The 27,673-nt window shown below is 38.1% G+C and overlaps 1 long non-coding RNA gene across 2 annotated transcripts in view; it reads right to left on the bottom strand.

Annotated features, from left to right (window-relative positions):
* Nucleotides 1-283: 283 nt before the first annotated feature.
* LOC142142744 (uncharacterized) overlaps nt 284-27,673 on the bottom strand; it is a 50,849-nt gene continuing 23,459 nt past the window's right edge. The window contains exons 1-3 of one of the 2 annotated variants that reach the window (XR_012689309.1): nt 27,388-27,518; nt 13,747-13,812; nt 284-449 (exon numbers count right to left, since the gene is read on the bottom strand). This is a non-coding gene — a long non-coding RNA (uncharacterized LOC142142744). Of the gene's footprint in view, nt 450-13,746; nt 13,813-27,387; nt 27,519-27,673 lie in introns of those variants that run through there. The other variant, XR_012689308.1, reaches the window with a different exon arrangement.

Below are 27,673 nucleotides of genomic sequence, written 5' to 3'. Positions count from 1 at the left end.
ACAAGTTAGAAATCACAATACTTGTTATATTTTTGCTACATCCATGCACTAATATCTTTCAGTAAGGTGTACAACAATCTAGCTGAATACTGAACAAACAAGCACAAGTACAGTAAATCTGTCAACTTTCTTTTGCCTCTGTGTAATTGGTTCTCTCCCTTTTATGTGATAATTTCCCTAATAAATGTTATTTGCTTTGAATGTAATAAAATGTGCATGCTAGTACAGTAAGCAAAAATTGAAGCTGCAATTAAAATAGATCTAATTTTCACTTACCCCACGTTTGGTCTTGAATGTGGTAAATAGTAATATAGATTCATTTTGTCCTGCTGCATTGTTGAGTGTGTACCCAGCTCTGGTATGTTACGTGTCCCCAAAAGGAAATGGAAGGGCACTGATGGAGAGGGAAATCCTTTCTTTATTCTTAACTGTTTCACTTCTGAAAGGAGCTGCAAAGTGAATATATTTAATTTATTTGTTTAAGAAAATAAGAGTGCTCTTCTGATAAAAATTGAGATACTAGGTAATAGATTTCAAGCTCTCAGAGCTAAGAATGTTATATTTGTTACTGGCTAATATAGTGTGGCAACCCATAATATTAAAATAATGTCCCACACTATGCTTTTCTTGGTTAAATATTAATATTCAAACTAGTTTACAAACACGTTAATCACCTTCATTAACTAATATCTGTCCGATTTGGAATGGAGAACATATTTCTCTGTATATTCTCAGGTATCTATAGAAATGGCTGTTTCTATACTGTTTCCTCTGCCAAGGAAAGACAAACTATCAGCCACACAATGGAATGAAACCAAGCACCTAATTGCTACATTATTGTGGAAAACAGATTCATATTTGGATATTGTTGCTACAATCCAATTTTAAACAAGGCATTTCATGGATTAGATTAGTACATAGCAAATGAAAGCTCTAAGAAAGTTAGAGCTGATGTCTCTGCAAACATGTGATCTAACCCAGAGCAGCCAATCAGATACTTGAATTCATTTTCTAAATGGCTAAAAAAAAGTCACTACAGGACATACTATTATTAGATAGTATATCCTGTAGTGATAGTATTATTGTGTATTTATAAAGCATCAACATATCCCATGGAGTTGTACATTGAGGGAATAAAGACACAAATAGAATGCAATGGTATGAAACAGAAGGTAAAGATGGCTCTGCCCAAATGAGCTTACATTCTGCAAGGTGTGGGTAACACTTGATACATAAGGTAGATGAATAACAGTTATAGTGGTGGTGAAAGTGTGTGGCTACTGCAAGTCTGTTGTATTTCTGTTTGACTACTAGTTATGTGGTACAGTTGGAATGAGGAGAGATAGCGGAAGATGGAGACATGAAAGATGAAGTAATCATTGGAGAAATTTTAAGATAGCTGATGGCAACAATGGCTATCCCTCACGGTCTATAATAACTGAACCTCCTTCCTCCTTTCTGGAGAAAGCTTTTCACTTTGGATTCTTGCAGATATGCACCTACTCGGAGTAGCTGTGTATTAGCTATATTTGGTTGGCATTATGCTGACTGTTGGATACAGCGCTCGGGCATTTGTTCCCCATATTTGTAGAAGTTGTAGGAGCAGCTGTTGCCATCAAGGAGGTTGCAGAACACACTCTTTCTGTACATTGCCTACATTAGAACACCCCTGCCCTCCCCCCGTTACATCTCTTCAGGCGTATCGAATTGTAAGTGCCAAAAAGTCGCAGGTCTGAATAGCTGAAGTTGTGTACACTCCGATTCTGAGCACAGTGACAAACCATTTTTTTTTGGTAATGCTTTTGTTTTGGCGGGGGAGGCACACTTTTAAAACAAAACACACACACACACTTATGATTAGTAATAGAAGGACAGAATACAGCATGACTTGAAAAAATAATGCTTGTGGGTTGGTGTAAAGCATTACTGAACTCTGGTTACATATGACACATAGAACACGAATGGATAATCAAGAACAGGTCTTAACTTGTTCTGGCAAACTCGTTCTTTTCTTCAAAAGAGCAAGGATGCCACTGAGGTATGCAAAATTATGGGGAGACTGAGCAAGCAGGGTCAGCCAGACCAAGTTTTCAGCTTATATGTTAATACATTTTAAACAAACGAAACAAGGTGTCTAGGGGGCAAATGGTATCAAGCTGCGATTTGGCATTTTCAGTGATTTTCTCGGGACAGTTTAAACTCGTCAATGTATGAAAGTGCGAGTTGATTGAAAATCGCCAGTAAAGTGATTTTTTCAAAATCGTTATTACCAAAATCGATACAAATCGCAGTCCTGACGTTTTGACATTCTAGGGAAAAGCAAAACCATCTCGCTCTAAGGTTAGGACTTCCTCATCATTTATATCTAATAGTTATTTATAAAATTCAAAATGAGGGGGTGCTCTCACAACCGGAGTAACTATCAGGAGAGAAATGGTGAAAGGAATCACCTTAAGAGATTGTTGATTGAGGCACTCCAGTCCCTTGGAAAATATTTATTTAAGAACAAACTTTATTGAAAATTTATTAAAAATTGATGTGCCAGATAACATCATAGTCGGCGAATATTAAAATAGAGAAGTGATGAAAAATAAAGGTAAGTGATAGAAATGATTAAAAATACCCTTCCGGGAAGCCGGTGGTCACAAAATTATGACACTTATAATTTATTGGGAAAGATACCCATAATTATGGACATTGTATCAGTGAGATTCAAAATAAACCAATTTATTGGGATTCAATTATATTCCCTATGTTCATCGATACATAGTATGTCACATATAGCCAGCAGGTGTGTCCACTCTAAATTAAGTAGTTGTAGTGTAAGAATGCACTTGTAGGGTTTATGATTTATCAAAAACACTCAGGTATAATAGTCTGACATAGACATACAAAGGAACTTAGGTAAGTGTATATAGTTCCAAAAACTCAGGATTGGTACTCTAATCTAGTATCCTCTCATACAGTGTGTAAGAGAGAGGGATTAATTAGGACATGACCACAGAGGATTCCTTTCTAACACATATCTGCTACATAGGAAATTGAGTCATTTCTACCTATAATAATATTGCTGGTAAGGATCTGACTAGCGATATGAAGGAACCTCAAATCTCCTCTTGTTTGTCAGACGAAAAAGCCCTGGTGTTAGAGCCCTACACAAAGCGCACTGCAAGGTTCAAAATTGTAACATTAAAAAGAGTGTGACACAATCGCGGCTAACTCCGCTGACCGGCTTCACACTTCCGGGTGTGTGACGTCACGCGTCACACGTGACCCGACGTACGTTTCGCCGTAATCGGCTTAGTCTCGGTTTTGACATTCTAGCAATATAAGTCGCCATGTGTATGAAGCTGAGATTTTTCTAACTCGCCCGAGATTTATGCTAATATTGCCAGATACAATACGCTGCTTTGGATAGGTTGGATTAACAAACACATTACTTTTCCATTGCTGGCCAATGTTAATATAACAGGAGACACAATATCAGTTTTGAATATGAGGGTAATCATGATTTCTTGTTTATAGGGGCAAAAATGATTAATAATTATTTCACGGAGGTCAAATTATGTTATGAAAAAATTAGTGGGTGAAATTTCATCAATGATTATATGTAAGGAAATTTTTATTTTATTAAATTAGAGTGGCATGCTATTTTATTACCAGTGGGGCAATAATTATATTTTTATGATGTGGCAACAATTAATATTTCCAGATGGAGACACCATTTAAAGTACATAGTTGTGGCACTACAAGTGGCAGCATGCACATGTGCGCAGCTTGATATGATTCTCTCTATATTGTAATATTCATGTTTTTGACTGTTTTCACTACATTGTATTGCATTTGCTACCTCAAAAAATACTTTATTAAAAAAAAAAAAAATAGAATTCAACTTTTAAATTCTACTGCGTCTCCTCATTCTAACCATACCACATCTCCAGTAGCCACACAAAAAAGCCAGCAAGCAATGGCTGTTTTAATATTTGTGGCTAATAATTCTTCTTCCTTACAGTAGCCACACACACTTTCCCCAACACCTACTACAATTGCTATTCCACTACCATTTATGACGATTGTTTCTCACACCTCTTAGATGATAAGCCTATTTGGACAGGGATATCTTTAACTTCTGTTTATGTGATTGTAATTTGTTAGATGTTGTTTGTTCAGCACTGTGTAATATGCCTGCACTTTATAAATTAATGATACTAATGTAGAATTCTACACAGGGCCTGATTAAGGGTTCACACTGCCCTAGGCTAATACGCTTGTAGCACCCTGTCGCCCTTCATGCAGGCATAGGAAGTAAAAACTAACTTGTCCTTAATTTAAAATCTGACTTCCTGCACCAATCTCCTTCCAATATTTATGTTTCTGTCTTGTCGAAACTCAGCGCCACTTGGCTTTTTAAAAGTAAATGCTAAGCTGCAAACCTGTATTCCCTCAGGCCATAATAGCTTGGTTCATGTGATTGTATTTGCACACTAAGGCAGTGACAAATACTGTGTACAAAACATAGTGGTAGGAAATGGAGGGGTCAGGTCAGGACATTTCTATCTGACCTTATTCCTCAACCACATAAAAACAAGATCTTGTGCTGTAGGATGAAAATTTATATCAGTTTTAGTGTGATTGCACGCGCATTATAACGGACAGCCAAAGATCCTCTTTCTGCTAGCAAAATCAACTCAATTTTTAAATGTGCTCAGAGTGGCAAATATCACGCATGCTCAATAGAGTTCTAGAAATAAAAATTATTTTAGTGCAATTATTGGTACATAGACTTTTTGAAAAACATAATAGGCAATTTAAAATTCTACACTATGAAAACAGAACTAGCACGCAATAAGTTTTTCCTAGAGATGCTCAAAAAATGTCAAACTGATTCAAAATTCAATCAAAATTCATTGGTTAGATGGCCAAGAACATGTTTCTGGTACAATTATCATTGGACCCTAATTCTGATTTGCGGTTTGAAATTTGCGACTTGGGTCCCAATTCGCAGTTTGTATTCACCAATTGTGTTCAAGGTTTTTTTAAAAACACTAATACTATATAATATTTAAATTACTAAAGTATTTTAAAAAAAATGAAACCAAACTTTGAGTACTACAGTGTTCAAAGTATGCTCTTTGATGTTCAACATTTGCTGTTTGTGTTTGCTATTAAGAACTGCCAAAATCTATCAACTGTAGCTAGAATGTGTTCAATCAGCATAGGGGAAGGCCGCCTTATGGGATGGTGCTGGCTCCATCCATTCCCCCACTTCTACCCTGTGTGGAGCAAGTGGTGGAGACAGACGGCATTTTCTCCTCCTGTGCCTGTTTCAGACTGGGAGTGTGTTGTTGGGCTATGACATCATAGTCCAATGACACATTCCTATCCCGTCACTGGCATGGATGAGCAGCGGCTGCAGCTACGTATACTTGGGTGGCCTCATACAAAAAAGCAGTAGATACAGCTATTGCATATTAATGCTCATTGTAACTCATTGCAAATCACACTTAAAATGGCTGATTGGGGAATCTGGGGAATGAGATTTTTATGAAAACCCACACCTTAATTATTATGACCTTGACCAACAATACAATAACATTTTGGTGAGATGCTGACAGGATAATTCAATAATTTAGTGAGTTGTATAAAACACAATAATTTATCATGAGGTTTGCTGCACATATGAATATGCTTGCAGGAAAAGACAATGAATTATGACAGTTTCAGTGAGTGATCCAGTATGCAGTATGCAGAGCTAATACAAGCTTTAATAGGCTACTGATCATGGTTCAACAATTAGTCTGACTCAGAAGCCTGACATGCTGATAGTCCAACATGTTGGTAGTGTACTAGAGTGTCCTTCTCTAAAATCATTGAACTATTTAAATGATGATCTTTTTGTATGTGTTTAGCATTAGTAAAAACTGTCACCTCATAGTTGACCCTAATAATTGATCACACCTGGGCAGTTTTTCCTTGTTTGCTGGTGTATTCCTGTATACCCCTTAAATGTTGCCGATTTAGAGCGTTCCTGGAGAACAGTTTCTGCTTCTGATTTTACAGGACACTGAGGGTACCAACTGAGATTGGTTTGTTTAGTCTATTTAGTGCTTCTTCAGCATCAATACTCCTTCCTATAGCACTCAGGCTCTGGCTTTCTAACAGTAGCCTTAAAATATAATATACTTGCCTTACACAAAGCATTTATATGATTGTTTTTACATAAGACTCAGCAAAATGTTCAGAAAGATTACATATTCACAAGTTATTCTACAATTAATGAGATTAAAAAATACTATAAGTCACAATCAGACTCTTTGTTGTAACACTCTAGAAAAGGTGCTCAATAAAGTCAAGGGTTAACTCATACTGAGAATATCTTTGTTTTGGACTCTTGTAGCTATTATGAGTAGCACAAAAGAAGTGGAACTGTATTACTTAAGAACTCTGCTTCACACAACACTAGATGTCTCTGTTTCCTTTCATATGAACTGTTACTGTACTTTGCATTGTAATATTAATTTTCTTGAGTTTTATAAAGAATGAATCGAAATGTCTTTAATTAAAAAAAAATCCCCTCAATCTCTGGGAGTGTTATCTTAACCTTAAACTGCTTTCCTGATATGATTTCTTTAAGCAATTTATTTTCAATAACAGAGCAAAACAGCTACTACAAGTCTGCACATACAACACAGTAGGGTCATTATTACTATGTTATTCTTATAGGCCGAAGCTATATTTTATTAGTTAGGAGACTTTTATTGACCATGTTAGATCAACATCACTTCTATGCAGGTTCAACTGTCACATGTGCAGGATACTGTTGCTGCCCAGTAATGTCAATGTAGTGCTCTCTGGGCCAAGCTAGAACAGGAAACAACAGTGTACAATCACCAGACTAGGAAATATTGAAAGTTTAGAAAGATGACAGAACGGCAAGGGTAGCGGACAGCTACTTATTATTTTAGCACGTTTACACTCATATGAATGCCTGAGAGTAAAAATTATCAATGTTCATTTTAAATACTGATAGAATATATGTATTTGTTTTATACATGTTATTTATGGATTGTGTCTACAGTTGTGATAAATGGATTGGTCACCAACATTTGTCTGTTTTACCCAGTTTGTTTATTTCTCCCAAGGAGGATCCTTATCTTTAGGCTTTTTAGAAAACATTTTTTTTTTTTTAAATCTCTTTTTAAATGTTCAACATTTACATATTTAGCAGCTACCCAAAATCGCTTTAGGACCTTATACTTTCCAGGTCATGAAGTACTGTATATTATGATAAACTTTACAAATAAACAAAAAGATTTTCTATCTTAGGTTGACCATCTTGTAGTGGGTGACAACAATGTAAAAGAAGAAATTTATGCCCTTACAGGCATCAAGAGAGAGATATGAAAAGTATTAGGGATTCCAAGTGTGGAAGATGATTCAAGATGACAGGTATATTATCAGTGAGAGAATTTTGAATGGCCTAACGAACTTAGAACCTAGCTAAGCTGAGAATAGTTCACGTTGAATGTTTTTTGTTTTTTTGTGGACAACCAAACTTTTTCATCTATTTTAAACTTAGGTTTCTTGTCTCTAATGAATATCCATAAACTGTTTTGATTGAAATGAAGAAATGATAAAATTCATGTGAACCTCTTTCCACATTTGTGAGATGTGCCTCTGGAACTTCTGATCAGAGAGAGATGATGATGAAAATGATTTATAAATGATATGGGTTGGAATTTAACAAAACCCTATGATGTCCCATACAGTCAGTCACACTCTCAATATAGGCAACAGCGACCCCTTCCAGATAATTTAGACTTCTTGTTCAATAAAACCTCCTGTTTGCATACCTGCGGGTAAATGTATCAAGCTGAGAGTTTTCCGGTGGGTTTGAAAAGTGGAGACGTTGCCTATAGCAACCAATCAGATTCTAGCAATCATTTTGTAAAATGTACTAAATAAATGATAGCTAGAATCTGATAAAACTCTCAGCTTGATACATTTGTTTCTTGATGTGCTTCTTGATGTGCTTCTTGAACCTGGCCAGTAGCAGTTAGTTCTGCCCAACAGATCTGTATATTTTGCACATTCATGAATTGTAAATCCATGCATGGACCAGTATATCAATATGTATTGACTGAAAATGCTGTAAGGTGACATCATAATGGTATCTGCAGTACTGATGCCCTTCAGGATAGCTTTGTAATACAGTCTTTGTTATAATAAATCATTTATGTAGAGGATATGTCCACCTGTTGTCTATTTTACTATCTTTACCAATTTGACCATAAGCAATTTGCCAATAGTTCTATTCATTGAATAGCTATTTTATAATGCTTTATTTGACTTAGAGTTTAGAAAATAAATGAAGAGATTAAATTTAGATTATATTTATAATACATATGATAGCTGAAAATCATTCTGAATTTGCCCAAGAAATGAATTTATTACATTGTCTAAGAATACCTATAGGACATAATTTTAAATTATGCAAAACATATAGAATATCTGCTCTATGTAAGCATATTGATCTGCCTGCATGTTCACATCAGTGTGATACAATAAATACCAATTTGTATGTACATTCTATGGGGAGACGTATGTGGGGTTAGACGTGTGTGATTTCTGCACTAAGTGGGATTTTCTCACAAAGTGGACGAAAATGCACAGTTAGACAACACAGCAACTAATCCTCATCTTTCTTTTCTCTTTTCATCTTCAGGTATGTTCATCCATGCTGCTACTACTACTGCTCTGATCATTATTCTGTGAATTTCATCCCTGCAATCTGTGTTTAAGTATGTTCATCCATGCTGCTACTACTACTGCTCTGATCATTATTCTGTGAATTTCATCCCTGCAATCTGTGTTTAAGTATGTTCATCCATGCTGCTACTACTACTGCTCTGATCATTATTCTGTGAATTTCATCCCTGCAATCTGTGTTTAAGTATGTTCATCCATGCTGCTACTACTACTGCTCTGATCATTATTCTGTGAATTTCATCCCTGCAATCTGTGTTTAAGTATGTTCATCCATGCTGCTACTACTACTGCTCTGATCATTATTCTGTGAATTTCATCCCTGCAATCTGTGTTTAAGTATGTTCATCCATGCTGCTACTACTACTGCTCTGATCATTATTCTGTGAATTTCATCCCTGCAATCTGTGTTTAAGTATGTTATAGGAAACTGTTATCTGTTTAAACTTAGGTTGGCACAGTCTTTTATTGCTGCCTAATTTATGATAGGTATCTGGCCTCTATCCTTTCCCACAAATGTTTTCTTTTCCTTTGATTAGCTGACCAATTAGCACATCTGTAGTGTATTCCTAAATTAGACTGACTACATCTTAGCTTCATTCTATGGGGAGACGTATGTGGGGTTAGACGTGTGTGATTTCTGCACTAAGTGGGATTTTCTCACAAAGTGGACGAAAATGCACAGTTAGACAACACAGTTGGCCAAACATTGGACTACATTTGACTTGATTTTACTCCCAGCAATAAGCTGCATCTGCCACAGCCTATTTCTGCACTACTTGTCTATTTATATGGAATACTGCTAAGAGGTAATTCTTAAAATACCCTTGCTTTTTGCTTTTACCCCTTTTATCACAATGTTTCACAAATTGCTTTTCTTAGTCTCATTTCATGGCATGATCTTTAGGACTGTGTCATCTTTCACCCCTCCACCAACACACAAATTTGTTCATATTGCACCTGCATTACTCCACTCACCTCTATTTAACACCCATGAACTGTTGTCCTATTTATTATCTCTAACAAGTACAGCCTCCACCTGTCGCCAGAAAATAAAAGGCCACACATCTTACAATCCCCTTGCCTATCTTTCGCTCACTCTGCTTCTATTAGCTGGTGATATATCACCTAATCCAGGTCCCCCACACTCCTCACACACACATACATCAGAACACTACCGTTCTATAGCAAACCTCAAACACATCACCTGTCTCCCCTCTCTTCCCAAGTCCTTTAATTGTGCCCTTTGGAATGCACGCTCTGTTTGTAACAAACTTACCTCCGTTCATGATCTCTTCCTCTCAAAAAACCTCAACCTTCTGGCAATAACAGAAACATGGCTTATGCAATCAGACACTGCCTCACCTGCAGCACTTTCACATGGTGGCCTCCATCTCACCCACACCTCCAGACCTGAAGGCAGACAAGGAGGTGGGGTTGGACTACTTCTCTCCCCACAGTGCACATACACAGTTCTACCAAATGTCCCATCACTCACGTTCACATCTTTTGAAGTACATGCTATTCGCATTTTTAATCCATTCTCCCTACGTGTTGCGGTGATCTATCGTCCCCCTGGAGCACACCAACAATTTATTGAGGATTTCTCTGCATGGCTCCCTCACTTCTTATCTTCAGACATCCCCACCATCATCATGGGTGACTTCAACATCCCCATTGATAACCCACCTTCCAAAGCTGCTTCCAAACTACTCTCTCTAACATCCTCACTTGACCTCTCCCAGTGGATTGAATCATCTACTCATAAGGATGGCCACTGCCTTGATCTTGTTTTCTCTAGACTATGCTCAGTTTCTAATTTTATTAATACACCCTTCCCCCTCTCGGATCATCACCTTATCAGCTACACTCTCACCCCCACTGCTCTAACCTCTCTACTGTCTGACTCAACCAAGCCTCCTCATACTCGTAGAAATCTTAATTCTATTAATCTTCAACAATTTTCCACCTCTCTCCAACACCTTCTCTCCCCTATCTCTACATTCTCATCCCCTGAGATGGCAGTACCTCATTTTCACCTAACCTTAGCAACGGCCCTTGATCAAGTGGCTCCAGCGACACTTCATACTACACGTCGACTTCGATGTCAACCGTGGCACACCAAAGCAACACGAAATCTTCAAAAACTGTCCCGTAAAGCAGAACGTCACTGGCGTAAATCTCGAAGCTCTAATGACTTCTTCACATATACTTCTGTCTACCACTCCTATCGAAATGCTCTGGACACTGCAAAACAAACATACTTTCAATCTCTTATCTATGCTCAGGCTTCTAACCCCAAACGCCTTTTCAATACATTTAATCATCTTCTCAATCCTCCCACCCCGAACCCTCCATCTACTATCAGTGCTCAGGATCTTGCTTCCTACTTCAAGGACAAGATTGACAAGATCAGACTAGAAATGGTATCCTCTTCCTCAACAAGCCATCAGCTCATTTCCTTCCCACTACCCTCTGACACCCTTTCTTCATTTGACCCCACAAATGAAGAGGAAATTTCTACGCTCTTCTTATCTTCCTACTCTACCTCCTGTCCTCTTGATCCTATTCCCTCGCAAATTGGTAGATCCCTGTCTTCTGTGCTCATTTCACCTCTAACTCAAATCTGTAATCTCTCACTCTCTACTGGCATCTTTCCATCACTATACAAGCATGCAGTGATTACTCCTATTCTAAAAAAACAAAACTCCGACCCAAACTCTCTCTCAAATTACCGTCCCATCTCTCAGCTCCCTTGCCCCTCCAAGCTTCTAGAGAGACTTGCCTACACTCGCCTCACACGCTTTCTTTCCGCAAACAACCTGTTGGATCCTCTTCAGTCTGGCTTTCGTTCTCAACACTCCACAGAGACTGCGCTGACCAAGGTTGTTAATGATCTGATCACTGCTAAGACTGAACGCCATTACTCTCTCCTAATTCTCCTTGATCTCTCGGCTGCATTTGACACAGTTGACCACTCTCTTCTCATACAAACGCTGCAATCCCTAGGTCTTCAAGACACAGTTCTATCCTGGTTCTCATCTTACCTCTCTAATCGCTCTTTCACTGTTAATTTCTCTGGAGCCACCTCTGCTCCGGTTCCCCTATCAGTTGGAGTACCACAAGGCTCGGTGCTAGGTCCTCTGCTGTTCTCTATCTATACCGCTTCTCTTGGAAATCTAATAAGTTCCTTTGGCTTTCAGTATCATCTCTATGCGGATGATACCCAAATCTATCTATCCTCTCCTGATATCTCGACATCTGTGTTGTCCCGTGTAACTGACTGTCTTTCTGCCATTTCATCTTGGATGGCCTCTCGTCAACTCAAACTTAATCTTTCTAAAACAGAGTTAATAATATTCCCACCCGCCAACAAGAGCATACCTGACATTTCTATCTCTGTTGATAACATGACCATAAATCCCACCCCACAAGCTCGCTGCCTAGGTGTAATCCTTGATTCACGCCTATCCTTTGTTCCCCACATTGACTCTATATCTAAATCATGTTACATACATCTAAAGAACATTTCCAGAATCCGCACATATCTCACACAAGACACTGCTAAAACCTTAATTCATGCACTAATCATCTCCCGCATTGACTATTGCAATTCCCTCCTTACTGGTCTTCCCAAAAACAGACTCAAACCCCTAAAATCTATTTTACATGCTTCGGCAAGACTGATTTTCCTTGCAAATAGCTATTCCTCTGTTGAATCACTCTGTATGTCTCTACACTGGCTGCCTGTCTTCTACCGAATCCAATATAAAATACTTTTACTAACCTACAAGGCCATCAACAAAGCTGCACCAACATACATCTCCTCTCTTGTCTCAAAATATCTCCCAACTCGGCAACTCCGTTCTGCAAAAGATCTGCGTCTCTCATCCACCCTCATTACATCCTCCCATTCCCGGTTACAGGACTTTTTTCGGGCTGCACCCACTCTATGGAACTCTCTCCCTCGCACAATAAGACTCTCCTCTGTTCTACAAACTTTCAAGTGTTCTCTGAAAACCTACCTATTCAGACAAGCGTATAATATTCCTCAACCACCATCTTAACCTCACTACCTTTAGCCTGTTACACAATTTCACACAAGACAACTACCCCCGGAATAACATTGTTGTGTGACAGGATCATTTAGCTTATGAGTCACCCTACCTTTGCAGTCTGGCTGGGCCAAGATGCAAAATGTATACTTAACCTCATGTGTCAATCTCCCATTGTCCCATAGATTGTAAGCTTGCGAGCAGGGCCTTCTCACCTCTTTGTCTGTTTTACCCAGTTTGTTTATTAGTTTATTACGTTTGTCCCCAATTGTAAAGCGCTACGGAATATGTTGGCGCTATATAAATAAATGATGATGATGATGATGATGATGTACATTGCTAAGGTGCTAAAATATGTCAAACATAATTAAAGTCTTTGAATTAATAAATATGCTGTTCAAATATAATCATTAGAAATAATTCTAGCCATTTATGAGTATAAGCATCTGCAGTAAGTCTTGCAATATCTGTATAATTTATGTTTAGCACTGATGGATGATGCAGTGTGAGAGAGGTGCGCATTGCTGGAACAGGGCAACTTGACTTAATTAACTTATCAAAGCCTTTGCCATCAATATTTATTGCCTTATCTACAGTTATGTGGCTTGTTACGGGCATTTAACTTCTGAACTTCAGAGAAACAAAATGTTGAGGGAAATTAACTAAAGCACAATGGTTATTTGTAAGGTGATGAAAACAAACTTTAACCTGTAACAATTGTCCATATTAAGATGAGGACTCCATAGCAAATAAAGCTTCATTGGATACGGCATTCTTGAATATCATGGCTGTTTTATACACTACAGTAATTAATAGAAACAATAGTATAAAACAATTATATATTCAGACTGTACTTCAAAAAGATGATAAAATCGGGGCTGATTTACATTGTGCTTTATATATCAGATTTTAGTTTTCTGCTTACCTCAATCACTCTTTCTGTGCTGCCTCATTCCTCCATACCTCCATATTCCTCAATCACCATAGCTCTCTATATTTCAAATATAAATTAATAAAAATAAATTAGTACTAATCCTACCTAATTCAAATGTTTTTATAATAGGTACATAGTAAATTGTTAAGAATACTGATGTAGAAAATGAACCATACCAAAGTTCCATCCCCAAGTTGTAAGAACACAAGGGTCCAGCTTCAGGAGCCTCACTGTTCATGTGTTGCAACCCGCTTGCTCTGCCCTTAATTTAGCAACTGGATTATTGTGATTCAGAATAGGTATGCTCAATGCGCAAGGGATGGTAATTAACTGTAAGTAAACACTACTTTCTTAATAATACTACATTCCCCTTCAATGCTAGCACATTCTATTACATAATTTAGAGATAAGCGGTTCGGATTTATTATTTATTTATTATTATTACCATTTATTTATATAGCGCCACTTATTCTGCAGCGCTGTACAGAGAACTCACTCACATCAGTCCCTGCCCCATTGGGGCTTACAGTCTAAATTCCCTAACACACACACACACACAGACTAGGGTCAATTTGATAGCAGGCAATTAACCTACCAGTATGTTTTTGGAGTGTGGGAGGAAACCAGAGCACCCGGAGGAAACCCATGCAAACTTGGGGAGAACATAGAAACTCCTCACAGAAAAGGCCATGATCGGGAATTGCACTCATGACACCAGTGCTGTAAGGCAGAAGTGCTAACCACTTAGCCACCGTGCTGCCCACAGATTCAAATTTTGGGGTACCAAGTCATAACTCGGTTACTTGCGCCAAATTCAGGTCTGGAAATTAGGCAAAACATAATTTCTGGGAAAAAGTCAGATCTTGCCTGTTTTGGATTGAGGTCATCTATATATAGTCCTCCCCCCTGTTCTCAACTATTATTTTAGAATTGATAACATGTGGGATAGGTTGTTTGCTGCAATTGGGGGCTTAAAAAGTGGGTTGTAGACTGTTAAATAGGGTAAAAGAGGTGATTAACGTGTATTAAAAAAGCAGTGATTTTACTGCAAAAATATTTACAGTTTATTTACAGATTAGCCTGCTGGAATGGTGTACTGATAAAGTTGGTGTAAGAGAGTGAATAGTAGACAATCAGAGACTACTGGTAGTAATATTAGATTAATACATTAGTAAACTAATTCGGAGTGGACAAAAAACAAATTCTTTCTTGCTTTTAAAAAAACTGTTTCAATCTGAAGACAATTGTGTGAGTTGCAGTATAACTTGTATCTGTACTCATAACTGGCCAAAAAACAGGATGCTGTTTGACTCTGAGCAACACACCAAAAATAAATTTCTTTCTTTCTTTTAAAATTGTTTAAAAGTGTTTGACTATAAAGGTAATTGTGTGAAGGGCAGTATCACTAATATCTGTACTCCTAAGCAGCAAAATACAGGGCGCTCTTTGACTGTGAGCCCCACACCTTGAAATACAATTTATTTCTTGTTTTTAAAATCCAAGTGTTTGTTGGTGAAGGCAATTGTGTGAGGAGCAGTGTCACTATCATATTTCCTAGTAAGCAGCTGAAAAAAGGGTGCACTTTGACTATGAGCAGCATACCTGCGTACATCTCTACAATATACAATGATGTTTTTATTCTTTAGATACTTTCATATCTGTCAATAATATTTTATTGTTATTCATTACCCTTGTCATGCCTGATTCCCCCATATGTACAATAAAACAAACCCTCCTTCCAGTTTGAAACACATCAAGACATTTAATGGCCTATGCCCTTCACAGACAAGCTACTGTGTGAAAATCCAGCAACAATACCCATGTCTTTTATAGAGATAGGACCCACAAAAATCACTAGTATACTCCATTGTCTTAGGGATAGCACGTGTGTGAGTCAATAAGGGAGTCTGATGCTGCCTAAGTCTATGTATTTGATGAGAAAAGTATAATTAAAGATAAGGAAAATGAAAATAATTAGGGATAGATTTGCCTTCTAGGAAGACTGAAGAATATCTGTTTGCAAATGCATGAGGTAGTTACAGACTATTTTTGTGACACTAACATTGGAAGGCTATATGAATTTGGGAGCTGTGTAAACTGCCGATGTAAATATACTTTTCCCCTTCACTGCTAGTGCACATGGGCAAACACTTGTTAGCTGTCAAAGGATTTATTAAATGTTTATTGCATTAAAGGAATACATGGCATATCAAATTGAGAAAGCGTATATAAGAAAACAGGTCTAGAGGAACAGCGGCTAATGCAAAAGTAGAAGGAGAACACAAAGATATATGTTGTGACATTGTTTAAGTGAAATATCATATTGTAGTATAGTATAGTAGCATAGTAAAGTATCCTCTCTACCTATTGTCCCACATCTGTCTACTGTCTGACTCCCTCGTTCGTCCTGTCACATTTTTTGCTGCTTTAGTGAGTCCCCATAGATTTACTCACAGTCATCTTCTGCTCCACGGGAGGTTTCTGTCCTCCCTGAGCTCGCCTTAGAAAACCTGCATTATGGTTTGACAGGTGTACCGCCCCATCTCATCTACCTCATCTATTTGTTACTTGCTGTTGTATTCGGTGCTACGGAATCTGTTGCGCCTTATAAATAAATAAACAATAATAATACAATTAAGACAATACAAACTTTGTGTGGTTATTATGAAAGGTTGATGTTATTTAAATAATGAAGGTCTGGAGTAGACGTTGTCTAAATAGCACAAAGGAAACAGTGCAAGGACGTGATTAAACAAAGATAAATTCTAGGAAGAAAACAAAGGTAGCAAGTGTATGATAATATAAAATGCTGTGCAAGCCCTGTGCTAATCAAACTGGGTCTAGTTTTCACTACTTCAGGGGAATGCCATGCTTTAGTGTCTCCCGCTTACAGAGGATGGTTTTGTTAAAGGATTTAGATATACGTATGTGTTGGATATGTATGAAATCAGGACTGGCACTGGGCTTTTTAGACAATTGGCCAAATTGAATCATTTTGCACCTCTATGATGCACTCCAAGCAATGTAATTAAAAGCTCAATATCTCTTTTCTTTAATGATTTACTTAAGCCACAAACAGAATAAACTGACAGTATTTTAGGAGAAACATGAAAGTTGTATTTAATTGAAAAGGGTGGAACTAAAAGATTACACAGAAAACCACCTAAAGATTTAGCACATTCAGACACACTTTTAGCTTGTGGAGGCTGCTACCGAGTGCAGAGAGGATGTCTGCACCATTATGTGCACTGGGCTACTCAACAAGATGCACCCAATCAAGGTATTAGCAATGAACATCGGGTGCACTTCTTAAATGACCTCCAATTTATTAAAACATATTTTAGTTACACCAAAATGTCCATTTGCTTTAAATTTTATATGGTCATATGAACTGTAGGGTTGCAAAATTGGGCGTTAACGTGATACTTTGTGTGTTTACAATAATATAGTTAGCCTACCTAGCAGATAATCTGATGGCACATATGGTAGGGCGCTCTCCTGGCACTAAGGGTAGTTTTCAAACTGCAAAAAAGGCAGGCACATCCTTTTTATTTACCTGTCAAGCGAGTTTGTGCTTACCCACTTTCCTCTCTTTGGTAATACCCTCGCAGAAGATTACCACTTTTGCAGGTTCACGTTCCACCTGAAAACCAACCATATAAAGAGAGGGATGCCGTTAGAATGATAATATGTCTGTTACTCAAATATATGTAATAGACATTCTAAGTACTCTCATTATTGCAACCTATTTAGTGAACTGGCCACTTCAGGATAGTTCTTTTACCATTTTTGGTTAAGATGTTATTTGTGGAGTACATATAGCAGAAACACACAAAATATTAGGCTGCTCTATAAGACTAACCCATTTTGTTTTGGATATTTTCGATATATATATTTTTTGCTGATAGTGGTATCATTGCCAAAGTGGTTTTTAACTTCTTACTGCTGTTGTTGTGTAATGTTTTTATGGTATTATGTGAGATGTTTATTACACATTATACTTGTATTCAAGATTCACAGTATCTATACTGAAATTTTACTCTATTAACAATTATTATCATTCTAATGGTGCCCATCTATTTATGTGGTTGGTCTTCACTTTTTCAGGATTGGCATTCCTAAAATAAGGTGCGACATTGTATTGTTTTTTTTTTTTTAGAATATTTGATACAATTGATCCTTGAAGTATGAGCACTTCAGAGTTATTAAAGTTTCTACCTGAAAATGCACATAGTGTAAACAGTAAAAACCTACTTGTCCAATACTACCAACTTTCATTATTTGCACGTTTACATTTGCAGCCTAAAATACTATCAATTTAGCATAATTAATTTTTTATAAATTAATCATAACAATTAAGGGCATTGTGGAAAAGTGTAACTAAAAGGTGCAAAATTAGTTACTCTAAGTATAGAAAGAGGCCTAATCTCTTCCTATCACAAAGTGCACCCACACAGACATAGCCTGACAGCACCCCAAAAAAACATGTGTTTAACCATAAAAACTGGTGTCATTTGTGTATAAGTAGACACAAGATGTCGTAAAACACTATTTACTCAGCAATGTTGAACGTTTGAAAATGAATCTTGAATCTTTCGTTTCAGAAAATCTTAAATACTTACTTAACAATTTTCTCTCCTCTCCACCTTGCTATTTAGTACTACAGTATTTCATACCTTCTGTCTAATTGAACAGTCTATTAAGCACTACAGAGCTCAGGCCAGACTTCAGCATGGATAGCTATGCGGCTCTTCCACTGTAAGAATATCTTATGTTGCTCATATACAGGAACATATTTGATAGTTTTGTAACTCTTCCAAAATTGCCAGTCCAGGGTATTAGTTTTTTACCATAACCTTGGTACCCAGCCTAGGGGCCTTGGGAAAAGCCCAAGCACTTGTCAACGCTGAACTCTTAGGGCCTGAGTTATTAATGAGAGAAAAGCAATAAAAAAGGAGTAACATTGCATCTGGGCAAAACCATGTTATAGAAGGGGGAGGCGGGGGAGATTTATTTAAAATGTGGGAACAGATTTATAGTATGTATAGGGCATGTCTTAGATCAACTTTAAATTTCAGTGTAAAAATAAAGCTTTCAAGTATATGTGTGCTATATGAAAAAGAAGTCAGTAATCTCCTTATGTGCAAAATAATAAACTAATTTGCACCCCTAGCATTGTAGCATGGTTTGTCCAGAATCAAATTTACTTCTTTTTCTTGCTCTCTTTAATGACTCAAGTCCTTAGTGTGTGGGATTGTCGATTATAGAGTGATGCATGATTAGCCCAGCCTGTCCTATACTCCATTCATACTGCACCAAAATCACGGGTTTTTGCCGGGGCGAGCTCAATGGTACAAGTCAAAAATCCCGGGTCTAAAAACCCGGGTCTTTAACCCGGGATTTATCGAGGGGTAATTCCCGGGTCGGACCTGGGTTGCCTGCACTATGAATGGTGCAACTCGGGTTGCACAGAAAACAAGCTGATTGGCTGTCTGCCTGTCTCTGGAGGATGATGTCATCGGTGGGAGCCCGTGGAATATTCGAGAAGGAGTTTAGGAGAAATGTTGGATGGTGGAGTGCAGATCAAGCTGAAGCAGAATCGGAGTTTGTTGGAGAAAATTGCTTTTATTTCATTTATTTTATTTATTTTAGTCACCTTTCAATGACATCACCATTTTTCAGCCAATGAAAACTGCTCTGGTGATGACTCCCACAAATTGCCAGGGCACAGACTTGTGCAGTATGAATGGGGTCAACCCGGGAAATTCCCGGGTCCGAGGTGCAGTATGAATGGTGTTTCTGAGCTGGGACGCTCCGAGCCCCGGCAAAAACCCGGCTTGAAAAACCTGGGATATTGCCGGGGCGGCAGTATGAAAGCGGTATAACCTGTTGCCTTTTTCCACTTTAGAAGGTGGTATGCTCAGTCAGGGCTGCCAAGAGGAATTCAGGGCCCCGGTACAATAAATTCATGGGGCCCCCCTCATAGTTGAGTATGGTAAAAAAAAAATCAGAGGTGTGGTCATGCATTTGGGGGTGTGGAAAATGCACCATTGGGGCGTGGCTAACACATCAAAATCACTAGGCTCTCAATTCACCCGAGCGTCACATATGTCCAAGCACTCCTGACTTTCAGGACATCTAGCACCAAAATGTACTATAGAAAAAATGCAGTGTGTACACAAAGAGTTCAGTCTTGGCCTCCACCTTACATTGGGCACAACACTCACCAAAAATTGACATTGTCCCTACTAGAATCACAACATTTCACATACTGTCCTGCTCTCTCCTACCTGTTCTTCTCACTTTCACCACCTGTTGCTGCATGTTTCTCTAGTTGCGGCTCGTCTGGATCCTGGAATGCTGGGGGCCCTATTTGGAAAAAAAGAGCTACATTTAGATAATTCCAAACAATCCTGGCATTAAATCAATACCATCCACGATTAATAATTAGGCCTTCCTCCAGCTCCAATATTACAATAATGTGCCCCTTCATCATCGCCATGCCTTATGATCACACTGCGCCCTCCATGCTGCTTTTGCCCCCTTCATCTGGCTCCCTTTCATCACACTATACTATGCTGCTCCCCCCCTTTTTCAATCCCACTGTGCCATGCCTCCCCCCCTTTTTAACCCCACTGTGTCATGCTGTCCACCATTTTTTAACCCCACTGTGCCATGCTGACCCGTTTTTTAACCCCTCTGTGGCCCCCCTCATTTTTTAACCCCTCTGTCATGCTGCCTCCCCTTCTTTATCCCCTCTGTGCCCCCCTCATTTTTTAACCCCTCTGTCATGCTCCCCCTCCCCCCATTTTTATCCCCTCTGACATGCTACTTTCCCGTTTTTTAACCCCTCTGTGCTCCCCCTCATTTTTTAACCCCTCTGACATGCTGCTTTCCCGTTTTTTAACCCCTCTATGCTCCTCCTCATTTTTTAACCCCTCTGTCATGCTGCCTCCCCCCGTTTTTTAACCCCTTTGTGCTCCCCCTCATTTTTTAACCCCTCTGACATGCTGCTTTTCCGTTTTTTAACCTCTCTGTGCTCCCCCTCATTTTTTAACCCCTTTGTCATGCTGCTTCCCCGTATTTAACCCCTCTGACATGCTGCTTCCCCGTTTTTTAACCCCTCTATGCCCCCCCATTTTTTAACCCCTCTATGCCCCCCTCATTTTTTAACACCTCTGACATGCTGCTTTTCCGTTTTTTAACCCCTTTGTGCCCCCCCTCATTTTTTAACCCCTCTGTCATGCTGCCCCCCCCCATTTTTTAACCCCTCTGTGCCCCCCTCGTTTTCCTCCCTTCACTTGCCTTTTCTTCTTTCTTGGTCTTCTCTGTTGCTCTGTGCTCCATTGCTCCAGACTGACTGAATGCTGGGCATGACATGATATGATGACATCACACCCGGCATTCAGACAGTCTGAATAGAGCACAGAGCAGCAGAGAGGAGGGATGCCGGCTCCGCGATCAGGTGAGTATGTTTTTTCTTTTTTTAAACTAGCCTGCTCCCCCCCCCCCCTCGCCGCAAAAAAAAATAATCAGCAGCGCAAGGGACCGGGCCGGGCTCCCTGACATGCCGGGCCCGGGTAATTAGTACCCACTCCCCCCCCCCCTCTCTCGGCGGCCCTGTGCTCAGTGTACCCCTGTATTAGTAGAAAACAGCTCAGGCTTTCTAGTATTGGTGCTGGTTATGGATTTTAGGGGAGTCACACTCTTTTGCGTGTGTCTGGCAAAACACATTGTTACATTGTTCAAATAGATTTACATCAAACTCAAATGTGTCCTGATGTACATGGCTGATCTTTTGGCTCTATCTTTAAGACAGTAGTCTGATTTACTGACTTTTACTTCACTAGCCACTAATTTCTAGACTTATTTCTACAAAATCTGCTAGACTGTAATTCTTGATCATTAATTTTAACTTCCCAATATTCTAAACTGTTTTAACATTACTTCAGAGGAACCTGTGTGAAATTCATTGTCTGTCTAAGCACGTCCTTTATTTCAATCTTCACAGACTCATATTATTTATCAGGGCACATCATCTCATACATTACATCTGAGTTTAGAGACTACAAATTGTATGAGTGGAAAAATCTTTATAAAAATTCTGTATGAGTCATCTCCAGTACACCTGACCTTAAGTGTTTAATTTTACTGCAGCTCAATGCTCTGCTCTCATTTTGGAACATTGTGTTCTGGGAAGAATAAATTGCAGTTGTGCAACTCATTGCCACTTTAATCTCTATTCCTTAATGTACAAGATAACATTGGTAATGCTAATAAACATGTTTTGTAGGAAATCATAATGACTGAAGAAACACACAGATTTTTAATTTGTATTTATAAACACCTACAATCTAATTCAGCACTTAACATATATCTAATAATGTGCTGATGTAAATTATGGATATATTATTAAAAGCAACAAACTGGGAATAAGATTTTCTAAAATGTTTGACTTGTTTATTACTTTACACATTATACCTGAAGTATTCCATATTGTAATTATTGCTGGAATACACATGGCCAAGCAAATAATAAAATAATCAAATGAAGATAATTAATCATTGTGATATCCCATCTGGGCACAGCAAATTGCTTGTCATCAAGGGGCGTCTAACGTGTAAAATGAGGTAGTGAAATGTTTGGGCTAAAAATTAGAGATGCTTACACCATTTTAAAAATGGTTATCAATATAGTCCATTTAATCTATGTGTAATATTGTAAGTAATATCCTTTTTATGTGTATGAGGGTCTTGTAGTCCCAATAGTTTGAGTTTATATTCAGGAGAAAATTCCAGTGGAACCTTTGGGAAGATGAGATGTTAGAATACAGCTCAACCTAACCTTTGTGCTGAAAGTATGGGTGTATGCTGAGAAAGATTTCTGTGAGATCTATCAGAAAGCTCCCATAAAACAGGATCACCCAGTATAGTAAAGATATTTTAGAAAGAGGAGATCCGCAAGCTGGGGCAAGAAGAACCCTTTTCAGTTACCTCACAAGCCACATAGAAGGAGTACAGCTAGTGAGTGTCAGCTCCTGATACAAGTAAATTTTTAATGGGTGAGATGATGGAAAATTGGTTTACATCCAAATGATGTATGTAATGCAAAGTCAAAAGAGTGTATGAAGACAGAGTAAATATATATTTGCAATTTATTTACCATAGACACATATGTGTTGGTTCATCACGTCACCTACTTCATCTATGTTGCTTGTTTCATCTTTACCACATGTGCCTGAGCAAGGACTCTTGTTTGCCTCTTCTAACCCATCTGATCTTGAGAAGGAAGAGACAGAGCTACAGGTAGGAGTCATAGAAGACATTCTATCACACATACAAAGGTCAACCAGCGGTACATATGCAAAAGTTTGAAAAATCACAGGAAATTCTGCCAAGTTCGAAAAATTTGACCATAAATAGAGTCCGTTCAAACAAGTTTTAAGCTGTTTAAGTAATTTCAAACACTTTTGAGCCTTTTTTATGTGTGTGGACATTCATGGAGCCTGCTCAACCTTTGCCATGTTTACATTTGACATTGAACATGTTCAATCTACCTGAATTATATTTGTAAAATGTTCTGGACAAACGTAATGCATTTACTGAATGCATTCAACTTCCAGTTTTAATTTCGGTTGAATTACAAATGAACCGACCTCATGAGCAAACAAGTTTGTGACCGTCACCCAGCCTAGTTAAATCAAACTGAGAATCTTTAATAGTAATTTAGATTAAAATATGAGAACATTAAAAGTCACTGAGTTCTGATTTGACTAAAAATTACCAATAACAGATATGATCTCCCATGTTACACAAACACACACACACACACACAATAATAATGTAGGCTTATTAAATGCACTGCATCTCAAGGGACTAAGGAACAATCCATCCAGTCTTCTTCAACAGAGAACCAAAAGAACTCTACTGAAGAGGACTGGCGTGTTTATAATACTCTGCTTTTAGCTGCAGTGCCACTGTAGTGAAACTGAAAAGGCTTTAGCTTGGCCAGTGGCTCCAGGTGTGGACCCCTCTATGTCTTATATGTGGAGGAGATAGCTTGTATTAAGAGGGGTTGTTCAAAAGTGGACGCTCCATTTGTCACACATTGCACCAGCTAACCTGCATTTTGGTCACTGTTCTTACATGTTTCCCTTGGTTCTTACACCCTGCATTCGCTTGCTGGTCTGAACTGAGCATGCGCACACCTGGTCTTTTCAAAACTTCCTGCATTTTCTTGATTAGCTAATTACCGGTCAGTTCTGTCTATTTAAAGCACCTGCTTCTCTGACAAGTTGCCAGATCTTCAGGTCTCCTTACCTGTTAGGACCCTGTTCTCTTTGGCACCTGTCTGCACATCAGTATCCTGTGTTACCGGTTCCACAATCAAGACCTGTAGTTTTATTGCAAGAACCTCGTGCCTCATAATTGGTCCCATCCTCAAGTTATTCGCTTTTCAGGCATCTCAGTGCATCAGTTCTCTGCAGTTCACCATCTCTCAGTTGTTATCCTGTGTTACCTGTTCCACGATCAAGACCTGTGGTTTTATTGCAAGAACCTTGTGCCTCATCATCAGTCTCGTTCTTAAGCTATTCGCTTTCCAGGGATCTCAGTGCATCAGTTCTCTGCAGTTCATGACTTCTCAGTTGGTATCCTGGGTTACCTGTTTCATGATCAAGACCTGCGATATTGTTGCAGGAACCTTGTGCCTCATAATCAGTCCTGATCTCAGTTATTCGCTTTCTAAGGACTTCTATGTTTCAGTTCACTACCGTTCACCTGGAATTCTGCATTTATCATCCAGCAGTCCCACTCCACTCCACGGTTCCATCTCACCCTGCTCTAATCCCAATTGTAGGACAGCGACCTGCGGCTAGAGAGCTGGTAAATCCATATTCCCTTGCGGGGATCCCTGATGAATACCTCTTTACCGTTAGACTCCGCTAAGTCTATCAAGAGTGGGGCTTTGAGGCCTATTCCAAACTCAGGCTCCATGACACCATTTCATTCTTCTTTCCTTCTTATAAAAGAGTAGGAAATTCAGGTCTTGCTCAGACGATAAGCAAACTGCAGCTTTTAATTAATTTTCTTCTTTCAGCTAGTATGAGAGATGCAGTATATGACTTAGGAGAGATAAGGTGAGATCCTTTGGATCTGGGAAGATACCCTTCAATTCAGTTAGTATAAAATGACAAAGAGGGGGCAAGATATAGGTTTACAGGAAAACATGTAATATGAGATAGGATTTATATAGCAGAGGAGATGAGAATTTCGTATATATTGCATAGACCAATTGCTGATATGTTTGCTAGTCATGCCTATACAAAGCAGTGTGTTGTAGTGTCACAAGTATATACTTTAGATGGTGTCCACATCTGGAAACATTAAGTGTTGCCACATATTTAAAAAAATATTGCCCCATTGGTAATTAAATAGTAAGCCAATATAGTAATTAAAAAGCAAAGAAACCCCAAAACAATACATATAATCATTGCAGAAATTTGCTCCACTAATTTATTCTTGAAATAAATTATCCACCATAAGGTTATTAATAATTTCAGACCCTCAAAATCATAAATCATGATTAAATTAGACTTCTATTATCCCTCCTGTTATATTAACATTGCCCGGCAGTGTAAAAGTGATGTGTTTGCTAATCTCGCCTATCCAAAGCAGCGTGGAGATTTTCACATCAATCTCAGGTGAGTGTGCAGAATCGTAGCTTCATACATATCGCGACTTGTGTTGCTAGTGTCAAAATGCTGGGACTGCAATTTGTGATGATTTTGGGAATTGCAATTTTGAAAACAACACTTTACTGGCGATTTTCTATCAATGTGCACTTTCATACATGGGTTTAAACTCGCTCGAGAAAGTCGCTGAAAATGCCAAATTGCTTGATACATTTACCTCCAGGAGTTTAAACTTTTAATATGTATTGAGGGAAATTTGCTGGCATCCAATCTATCAATTCCACAATCCAGGAACACTGGGTTTCAAATTTGTAAGGCTATTGCAAACTTCTGATACATTCATCCTTGTGGGATGATTGTAATAACTCAAATGATTACAAGCTATCTATGTACATTTTGTTTAATGTAGAAAGTTATTGCAAAATAGTTTTCTTTATCAATATGAAATAATGTAACATAGAAAGAAGTGAAATAAAATGAGGTTTCTGTAATAAGTGATTCTATTTCCTAAAAAAAAGATTAGAAAAATAAACAGGCTCCCAGTCTCTAAGCACCATCCCCCGTGTGATCGGATAAATATGCAGATAAACATGAAGAGATTTGTTTTGCTTATTGACATTTACAATTGAGCGAAATTATTAGATTGGAAGTGGGCTGCATCCTATAGGAGCGCTTGAGAGGATACTTTGTATATATGCTCTGGTTTCCGCCAACACTCCAAAGACATACTAGTAGTTAATTGGATTCTGACAAAACTAACCCTTGTGTTTGTGTGTGTGTCTGGGAAATTTAGATCGTTAGCTCCACTTGGGCAGGGACTGATGTGAATGATTAAATATACTCTGTATATCGCTGCATAATATGTAGACGCTATATAAATAACAATTAATAAATACTAGTAATGTAAGCAATATATTCTATAATCTATTGAATATCTGTCAATGTATACACACCTTTTTTGCCTGTGAATTGTTTGTTACAAATTTGATATCTTATAATTTTTGGATAAATTTGTCCAGACATACACTAGAAAAAATGCAGAATCAGATTGGCTGCTATGGCCTATAATACATTTTTTTTTGTAGCAGTTGTATTATTGCCTCCCTATGCATTAAAACACCTTCCCATTTAATATACATACATATTACTAGAATATTATAGATAATATATAAAATTAGATGCATACGAGCTAAATAACAAATATTTTATAACAAAGATTTCTGCCAGATCCTATAACTTGTAATGCTTATGTAAAGTATTCCATGTTCCTAGCAAATCCCTGCTGAAGAGCGCATTGTATCCCTGCTGAAGGAGTAAGGCAGTAAATCACTAGCAATAACACAGTGATCAATAACTACTGCTGAATCTTTCGTGAGATGTGGAGCGTGGCCTGAATCTGTCATCCTGAATTAGGGCAAATGTGGTGTCATCGACAACTCATACAAATAGACCTGCCACATTGTCCATTGACAAAACACTTGGATCATTTCTGTTGTCATTAATACCCTAGAATATCCATTTCTGTAAAGGGCATGTTTCCAGAAATAAAGCAATAGAGCTTTTTTTCTCTATATTCTTACCTGTAATTAGATGCTGTATTTTACTGAAGAACGATTACCCTGTAAAAACACTTAGACCCTGTACAGAATATTGACTTCTTCTAATATAATAACCCTTTCCCCACGTTCACACCATCGCTTTATCTATGTCCTCAGCTTGCCCTCAGTTTCAAGATCTTGAACTATATGCCACTTTCTTTCTTTTCTCATTACATACAGTTACCTCTTCCTCAATCTAATGTCCTTTCCACACCACGTTCAACATAAATTCAATGTCGTTACAAATTCACTGTATTATTCCTTTAATGTTAACACTATTTGATCTGTCTCAAAACACCCAAGAGCTACTCTTTATTAAAATACCCATGTTTTTGTTCTTACCTTTCTGCTTCTAGACTCATATATTAAAGTTCATGGAAAGGTATATTAAGGTCCACAGAGAGCAATTGTGACAAGAGTTAGACCTTTAATTACAGTTGCTGTTTGTTGATCTCAGATATATGAAGCTGCAAAAGATATAGCCTCTTTAAAATTACTGCATATTTCCATCCTTTGAAAAAAATTTTTATATTGCTTTATTTTTGGTTGCTCACATTCTACAGTATATGTTATATTAGCAGCTAATAATGCTTATATTGAAGGCACATATTATATTTGTTGTCTACAT

This window comes from Mixophyes fleayi, chromosome 3 (genome assembly GCF_038048845.1).
Source record: "Mixophyes fleayi isolate aMixFle1 chromosome 3, aMixFle1.hap1, whole genome shotgun sequence".
NCBI lineage: Eukaryota > Metazoa > Chordata > Amphibia > Anura > Limnodynastidae > Mixophyes > Mixophyes fleayi.
Note: the sequence above shows the minus strand (reverse complement) of the source record. Positions and strands in the feature narration are given on the sequence as shown.